Raw genomic sequence first — 6,538 nt, 5'->3', positions numbered from 1 at the left:
AGCTAAAGGTAAACACAGACGTTCATTTCTCCTTTCTGTTATGTTGTCAGATAATTACACTAACAATCTGAGCCTATCTGTGTGGAAAAAATGCACTTTTAGTGGACGTATTTTGACGTTGTTTGACGCTGTCTGAGTGCCCTATTATTTAATATAGCGCGCACTCACAGGCTGCAGGCAGGTCAGCCCAAGCTTAGTACTGGAGAAATGTCACATATTGAACATCCTATCACTCATTTAGACAAAAGGAGATCGGAAAATAGGGCCCAGGGTGAAAAAAACAATAGTTCCCCTTTAAAGCCAGGTGCTCCAGCTGCAGCCATGTACAGGCTTCAACACTGGCATTAAAGCTTCTGAGAACTGACAGAAGTTCATGACACATCCCTTAGATGTTGCAGTTACAAACACATTAAAACCCTTAACTTTCCTTTCAAAGGCACCAAATACTGCAGATTCATCCTCAGCAGCAGATTGCAGCAACAACTGTGATTTAACACCTAAAAACTTTGGATGTGTGAATCAAAAAGTTATTGTGAAATATTAACTTTAAATTATTCAGCTTTTAGAAGAGCTCAGAAAGAAGAAATAGAGCAAGTTTGAGAGGAATAAACTTAAATATCTATTACTCTTGCTGTCTTGCACTCGCACAAAGACGGTGAATGATGATAAATTCCATAAATCATCCGTGTAACACCAGCAAACAGCCTATTCCCAGACCAAAGCAGCCCAACAATCCTTTTTTCTCATTTATAACTGCAAGTTTTTGCTCCCTGTTATTGAGCTTTTATTCCATTACTTTGCATAATGTCAGAAGGATATTGTATACTGTGTGTATTGCATGCTCTCATACAGGGCAAATAGTACAGTAAGAATGCTGTTATTTTTATCGACACAGAAAGCCTGCTGGTAATTAAGTACAATCTATTACACAACAAAGATGGACTGGCGTTAGAAACAGTGTGATTTATTTGTAATGTGTGAATAATAGTGGCCGGTGTTTTTCCAAATTGGCATGACTCTGGTGCTCACTACTGTACATTCTGATCCTAAGAGAAATATTTCTTGTCCTGTCGCTCTGATTTGTACATCAAACTACAAATTAAGAGCAGAATAAAGACAAAGTTTTGTTCTTTTACTCACACACATTGAGACTCTCTTATATTCCCTCCGTGATCCATTGGAGAATCCAGCAGTTCTATTATTTTATGTTTTCTTTCTAACAGATATGCAAATAAAAGCCTTTTTACTGCAGCCACAATGGCACGCTATTTACATTTTTCTCCCAGATTGTGGAGAGACCAGAACGATTTAACTGAGAGAAGCGAGAGATCAGGAGCAGCTGCGGGGAGGGATTATAAACGACTGGCGGCCCTGCCAAAGCATGAGCCCGATCAATACTGTAGATGTGAATCTTTGTCATTATGGTTAACCGAGAGCCAGCTTGGCACAGAGGGATTGGGTTCAGTCACTCCCACGGTGTAATTAATATGCTAAAATGAAAAACAACTGTTCCGCTTTCACTTGTCAATTCAATATCATTTACAAAATCCAATCAAAAGGGCCAAATTACATTACTTCTTCAGTGTGGCGCAGCACTCAGACACCACCTATGTAGACATTCGTCCATCATGAAACGGAGCTCATAACACTTGGAGGGCTTTGAGTTTTGGAGGTTAAATGAGAGTCTACAAGTGGTTGGTATCATCTGGTTGGAAATTCGTAAACTATCCCACAGTGCACCAGCGCTTTCACTTTAAAAGGAATAAAGGCACCTGTAGCTTTACTTCTTGACAAAGCAAAAAGCCTACATGAGGCAAAAGGCTACTTGCAAGCTGACAGCTGATGGTTGTGCATTGTAAACGCCAAAATTATTGGAGATATTTCTAGGGGCCTTTTGCCTTTATTTCGCAGGACAGCTATGGCACAAAATGGGGAGAGAGAGGGAATGACATGCAGCAAAAGGCTGTGGGTCAGAACCCATGGCCACTGTGGCAAGGACACAGCCTTTGTACAGTGATGCCTGCTCTACCGGATGAGCGCCCTATCAAATCTGTGTAGGAATTTCTCCCACCTAGTGTTGAGATCGTATATTGCATTCAAACAGAGGTGCACTCTAGCGCCTCACTGTTTCAAACGCGTATTGCAACAACGGTAGCCGCTGGGTACCAAAAACCTATGATAACATTGATGAAACCATGTCATTGGATACTTCATGGAGTATTCATTCAGGCTCCTACACAGACACACGCGATGCGAGTTGACAAACCCCCTGCTCACATGCTGGCTGTGTTTACAGCATAGGACTGTTGGGGCGGGTGTAAATCGACACAAACCAATCACGTCGTCTTGTCTTTTGACAACTGACAAGTGGCTCAACCTCACACACCTCATCCCTCTCCTCGCAACACTGTGTCGCTAACACTGTTAGCTGTGATTCTCCTTCAGCAGCTCTCTCCACCTGGGAAAGGCTACCCTGATGTTGACCCTCGTTTTTTGAAATCGCCGGTCACGTTGCATTTTTGCCTTTTTTCAAATGCACCGGCACTTGTGACTAGCCTGCTTGCTGCTGCTTTTTTTTCAAATGCACCGGCACTTGTGACTAGCCTGCTTGCTGCTGCTTTTCGTTACTCTACCTGCAGCCGGAAACCGACAAGTGAAAACGCAAAAGGCGATTCCGTATTTCTCAAGTATGTCCCTGTACGTACCTGTATTTTCAAGATGGCGCACATACATGATGAGACACTGGTCGCAATGTATATGTAAATGAGAATTTCGGAGCTTACGGACATACTTAGATACGCTGATGGAGGTAAATACACGTGTCATGTGACACACGTCTCAAAGAACAACTGAAATTGTTACACATAGTGCCTTTAAGGTAAATTCAAATTGGCCTGTAAGCTAGCTGGTGGTTTTAAGATGCTAAAAGGGAGTCTCTTTCTTCTCGCGGGGTCAGTTTTAAAAGGACAGTTCACCCCGAAATCAAAAATACATGCAGAGCTATTTATCAGTCTGGATTCTTTTGGTCTGAGATGCCAAGTGCTGGAAATATCGGCCATAGAAATGACTCCTTTCTCTTCAATAAAATGGAACTAGATTGCACACAGCTTGTGGTGCTCAAAACACCAAAGACATTTTAAAACTCAACAGCAATGTCTCTGTCTAGAGATCATGAGCTGGTTACTCAAGATAATTCACAGACCTTGTGAGCAGAACTTTTTTCTTTCTACTGAACTACACATGCCAACCTTATCACTGCACAGAGGTTCATGCTTGTGAAAGCGCCAGATGTAAACATAATTGGCATCCTCCTCACCTAAGCTGTGAAATTAGCTAGCTCAGAGGTGCTAGGTGTGAGCTAGCTGTGTGGTGATGCAGTTGGCAGGTGTAGATAGTTCCCACATGAAACTGCTCACAACAAGGTCTGTGGATTACGCTGGGTAACAGGGCCATGATTTCTGGAAAGAGATATTGCTGTTGAGTTTTTCAAATGTATTTTTTTGGCGCTTTGGGCACCACAAGCTGAGTGCCATCTAGTTCCATTATACTGGAGAGAGAGCAGACATCTCTATAGCTGATATCTCCAACACTTTGCAACTCACACCAAAACAATCTAGACTGATAAATATCACTACAGGTAAGAGGAAAAATATGTGTTTTTGAGTTTGGGGTGTACTGTCCCTTTAAATGCTACTTTAAAATTAGCTGTTCACCTTATAAACTGCTATAAAACCAGGGTTTATACTGTTTGTAGAAAGACTTGGAACATAGTGTTCTGCATAAAGTGGCATTTGTATGTCTCTCAAACTAGTTTCACTTGATGCTAGATAGAAAGACTGTCAGTTCTCTTTCCATTACTGAACAGATGTAACCATTAACAGTTGCATGTAAATGTCATATCCAAACATAGGAAAAATATCAAATATTATAGATGGAATATGCAAATCTAAGACAAGCTCCTGAGCCCTGACACATCTTGTGCTGCTAACGGTTTTGTGAAATGTGAAGGTACTTTTTCCCATTATCATATTCAGAATAATAAAAAAAAAAAACCTTGTTATGCGTTGGTGTTGTTTGTGATTAGGACAGGAAGAAGGATATAAACAACTCATTTCGAGTATCACCTTAACAGATATGTGCTTTTATCTGGAATATTTTGTGCGGGTAAACAAGTCCGATGTCATCATCTCTGTCAGTTCCTGAGATTTTGGTTGCACCGCGTTGTCTGTTCTCTGTCGCTATTTCAGGAACAAAGACAGACCTCCATGAAAGAAGCAGAAGGGGGAGTGACATAGAAAGAGAAAGCAAGAGAGAGAGAGACAAAGAGAGTATGTGCATATGTACATCAAGCCTTTGTGTCCCCCGTTTGCACATGTACTTGTTTGTGTTTCTCTTCTCGTCTTGAATTTTTGAACAAGGTTGCGCGTTAGTCACAGCTCTGCTCTCCTTGGCCTTCAGCACTTTCACCCGTCACGTTTGGGTGTAATGTCACAGTGTCTGTCCCGTCTCATCTATCACGCCTGCTGCTTGTCGTGATATACATTCTTAGTAACCCCCCCAAAGAAGCACCATACGCCCTGCAACTGTTTACAACCATCATTTCCCTCCGACTTCTGATAAGCAATAATCTAAGGATTCACTTTATGTGCAACATTTTAGGAATCTTTCCCAAGGATTGATGAGCAGTTAAAGAGTCGCTCCCATTAACTTTATGTTGACACGTTCAGTCCCTGCAGCCATCAGTAAATCTAACCTTACATATCCATCAGCAGCGCACATCCTGTCAAAAGTGTCCTTGAGTTTCCAAGCCTCCAACTAAATGTTAAAAAACAGAAAAATTCCTGCAAATGTAAAAAGGAAGAATCATCCATTTCATAGTAATCTCAGCCAAAAGAAAAAAAAACCCTTCTTTAATCGCGTCTCTCTCTCCACTTCATTTATATCCCTCCCTTCATTAATGAAGCACATTTAATAGGTTAATTTAATAAAGGATCAGCACTTTTACTCATATTGAAACGGTCAGTCCATTACAAGGAAAGGAGCAGGTGTGCAGTCAGTGTATTATCCACTGTGCTGTAAAATGAAGGATTTAATCAAATAGCAGCGACTAGTCATTCTCTGAAAATGACCCTTCCTCTCTCCCTCCATGGGTGGGCAGACTTCTGTCGCTTTGACCGACTGAAAGGCTGATGACACCTTCCTCTCACACACACAGATGTACACACACACACACCCTGTACACTGATATCAGCTGCATTGATTCTCTGATAATGTGGATTATGTGGAGGTACTGCCTTCGGTGCTGACGGGATTTCTTTTCATTTCAGACACTACAGTGTAGATGTAAGCAGACGTAAGGACATTTGTTAATGATCTGTAGCTTTAAACAATTATATCTCTCCTATGAAGACATATTTTATATTACCACTATATTGTCACTCACTATTTATTGTCATTAATGATCAGTTTATACACCAGCCTCTAATTGCAGGTGCAAGCAGGGGGAGTTATACATTAATAAAGCCTTACATACATGTTATGTATAGGTAAATAGACTGTATAAAAGAAGTAGACGTAGCCATCGTGCATTAGTTTGTGGGCTACTGAAGCCTTGAAGTGACCATATATAGACATGAGGGGTGAGTCATGCGGTGGATCTGACTGAGAACCGAAGGACACCACTGTGGTAGCGTCCAGTCAATCACAAGGTGGCCCCGCCCTAAATCACAGCCTGCGTTATTGTCTATTTCACTCTGAATGGAACCATACTTTACAAACAAAAACAGGAACATGTTTACTTCGGTCATAAATCAAGTGACAAGTAGGGTCATTCTCACATAGGCTTCTATGCAATTGGACTTCCTTTTGCAACCAATGCAGTCGCCCCCTGCTGCCCATTAGAAATAATGCAGGTTTAAGGCACTCACCTCGGCCTCACTTTTCAGACTGGGAGATAACCCCTTGGTCATGACCCACCGCTGCTGAAACTCTCATCCACGCCTTCATCACATCCAGAACTGACCACTCTAACAGCATTCTTTATAGTACACCTAAATAAATCCAGTACATCCAGAACTCTGCTGCCCATCTGCTCACCCATTCCTGCTCCCATGATTACATCGCCCCTGTCCTCCAGAACCTCCACTGGCTTCCTGTCCCACAATGCATCCAATTCAAAGTCCTTCTCCTCACTTACAAAGCCCTCCATGACCAGGCCCCCTTCTACCTCACTGACCTGCCTCCGCTCCTCTGATGCCAACCTCCTGACTCCATCACTCAAGACCAAGCACCGAACCTGGTGCGACATTCTCCATGACTGCTCCCTCCCTTTGGAACTCACTCCCCAAGCACATTCAAGACAACACCGACCTGTCCCAGTTCAAATCACTACTCAAAACACATCTTTTCAACACGGCTTTTAATGTGTGAATGACATTGTTTGACATTTTATTGTAATCTGTTTTGCAATCATTTCTGACCAATGTAAAGCGTCTTTGAGTACCTTAAAAAGCGTTCTATGAACAAAATGTATTAGTGT

The sequence above is a fragment of the Epinephelus moara genome, chromosome 3 (assembly GCF_006386435.1).
Source record: "Epinephelus moara isolate mb chromosome 3, YSFRI_EMoa_1.0, whole genome shotgun sequence".
Lineage (NCBI taxonomy): Eukaryota > Metazoa > Chordata > Actinopteri > Perciformes > Serranidae > Epinephelus > Epinephelus moara.
The sequence above is the reverse complement of the archived record's forward strand: the minus strand, read 5'-3'. Positions refer to the sequence as shown.